The 2,932-nt window shown below is 44.4% G+C and overlaps 1 pseudogene; it reads left to right on the top strand.

Annotated features, from left to right (window-relative positions):
* The first annotated feature begins 1,624 nt into the window (after window positions 1-1,624).
* Window positions 1,625-2,212, top strand: LOC105005462 (annotated as a pseudogene).
* Window positions 2,213-2,932: the final 720 nt, after the last annotated feature.

Here is a 2,932-nt window from a genome sequence, read left to right as displayed (position 1 = left end):
TCTCACGGCCCAGCATAGAGACCATAACCCCAGACGCCTGGAGGATCCCACAGGCCATTGAACACACGAGGTTAGCTGGGTTGGAGCACAACTGTGGGTGTGAGGACTCGGGAAACTTGTGAGGTAATGTCTCAAGAGAAGTAAGAAGTCTGGGTTTTTACATGAACTCTCCCAGTTCCTTACACGGTGAAGAATTCCTTACACAGTGATGGTTAATACACACAATAGTACAAGGTGAACCTATACAGTTCTTGGACCAGATTCTGTGGGCCCCCAGTTTCTGAACTTTAGAGAAGACCGTGTTTATGGGGTAAGGACAAGAGGCCAGGACACATTTGAGAAATAAGTTGGAGCTATATTTTGAAGAACACCTTGCTAAGGAATCAGTGTTTTATCAAATGAGACTCATTGCATCATTAAAAAAAAGTAAACCTCAATGTGATATCAAATTTGCATTACCAAATGGTCAAATCAAAAACCAGTGAAGTGGGCTGTGGATTTGAAAAAGACAAATCTAGGATAGGGAGATAACCTAAGATAACCTTATCCTCAGGAGATAATCCCTGCTTTACAGGGGTTATGAAAATAATCTTGGAGGGAACCATAAAGAATGGTTCTGAGAGAAGGATCTGAAAGAAGAGAAGAAGGTTCGGGAGCCAGTGAGGGTCAGAGCAGACTTACTAGTTGCCATGGGTATTGGGGAATGATCTAGAGGTTTCAGTTTGAGTGACAGGTGTGAGGAGGTGACATTATCTGGGAAGGGGCTGGAGAAGAGGAGGATTTGTGGTGAGAAGGAGTTTCCCTCTGGAGCTGCAGAAGCACTGGGGTGTTTACATGGAGACGTGGAGCAGTGAGGGGAGCCGAGGACATGAAGCCGGTGGTCGGGCAGAACCAGGTGAAAACCCAGACTGCAGGTTAGCATGTTGTCTAATTTTTCCAAGATTCAGTTTCTTCATGAGTATCAGAGAATCTGCCTCACAGAGTCAGCGTGAGAATTAAGAGTAACACACATGAAACACTGAACACCATGCCTGAACACCATGGCACGTGGAAGCTGGATAAACAGCTGTTGTTATTATCATCTTGAGGTCGAGCCATGGAGTTAGAGAATTAAAACTCCTTAGACAATTCTGTGTGACCTAGGACAGGACTGATACCAAACCCCCGGTAGGGGGTGCATCTTCAGGTGGGAGGGTCAAGTAGGGTGATTGGTAGGAACTGGAGGCTGCAAAGGGAGTGCTTATTTATAGTGCTTTATTTTAAGGTAATTTATAGTGAGGCCTTTAAGACAGTGTCTGAAAGGTTTCCCTCAGCCTGGTCGGGGGTCAGATGAGGTCTCAGTTCCTTGGTAGTAATTACCAAAGAGTTGCACACAGGTGCCTTCCTGGAAACTCCTGGAATATGGAGCTCAGTGGTTTCCAATCACTGAGGATCACATTAGGGTCTTAAGCACATTAGGATGATCTGTGAAGCTTTGAAAACTAGAGCGAAGCCAGAATGGCTACACCCAGGAGCACAAAGGGCGAAGGGAACCCTCGTGATGGCTTTGAAGACCAGAGGAGGCAGCGACTGCTGAGAGGAGAGCTAGTAAGGTACTGGCATTCTGGGGAAAGGGTTGCAATAAATGGAAAACCATGAAGCAGATGATACTGTCAAGGAGAACCTAACTGATATCATAACCAGAAAAATTAACCAACTTCCAGAAGCAGAAAGGAATCTGCTTGAAATGAAACAGCCTATATTGGACTTAATACTGCTCTCTGTGGCCCAATAGCAGCTAGTCTTTTTCGGTGTATCTTATATGTGGCACAGGCTCCTGTAGCTGCTGCCTCACCACTGGCAGTGATCCCACTTTTGATGGCATGTGTATTGTACAAGTTTCGTAAGTTTACCTTTGAATACAGGTGATTTGTATTGTGAAACTTGTGCCATAACATGAGGCGGATGAGGGGGTCTTGTTTTTGGTGGCCTGTACCCTGTTTTCTTGGCTAACCGTGTGAATGGTGGCCTAGCAGCCAGGTGTAACTCAGCCTGGGCTACCCGAGAAAGGAAACATCTTAAATGATTGGATGAGGATTTCTAAGCCTTCGTAAGAAAGATGTTATTTCCCATTTGGCTCCAGCCTGGGTTTGCAGCATCCTTTGGGTCGAGACAATATATACTACTGATAAAGGCTCTTTGGTTACCTGAACCTGTCCTAGAAATTCAGTGATTGTTGAGCAAATCTGTACACAAAGATAAAATTGTGGGGGTGGGGGGGAAACTAGCACCAAGCTGTCTCTGGAGGCAGGCCTTGCTTGGGTAGGGAACCTAACCCACCACCAGGGCTGACAACCCTGCTTCTAGCTTCTAGAGGCTGTGGGGGCCAGTAGATACTCCACATGCAGGTCTCAAGGGTGTGGTGACCAGTAGCCCAGGTATGGGTCCAGACAGATTGGATCTCCATTCAATTCTCTGTTGACTTCTCTGAGACTCAAATGCCTTGTCCGAAAGTGGCAAAAACATGACTTTCCCCAGCACTTTTTCTGTGTTCAAGTGAGATTGTTTGTGAAGCAATTAACACAGTGCCCAATACACTGCATAAGAACATCATGTGGAAGTGGTTCACAATGTTCTTTACACTCTTACTGAGGCTAATGATGCCACCTTCTAAATAAATGACCTTGATTCACAGTCAACACATCAAACCTCAGTATGTACTTATAATACTGCATAAACTTTTACATCATAAACAATACATACATTGCCAGAGACCAAAGAAAACTTTAGAGAACACATGTCACAAAAACCATGATCAAACTATAGCCACATTGGTTTAGTTTAGGAAACAAACACATAAATGCTTATGATATTAAATCTAAATGGTGGTGTCTTAGAAACTGGCCTTGTAATTATGACTAAATTCACTCTTCTTTGAATAATAGTTGTTCAG

Source organism: Bison bison, unplaced genomic scaffold, assembly GCF_000754665.1.
Source record: "Bison bison bison isolate TAMUID 2011002044 unplaced genomic scaffold, Bison_UMD1.0 scf7180017864491, whole genome shotgun sequence".
NCBI lineage: Eukaryota > Metazoa > Chordata > Mammalia > Artiodactyla > Bovidae > Bison > Bison bison.
This window is presented reverse-complemented; position numbering and strand designations above follow the sequence as displayed.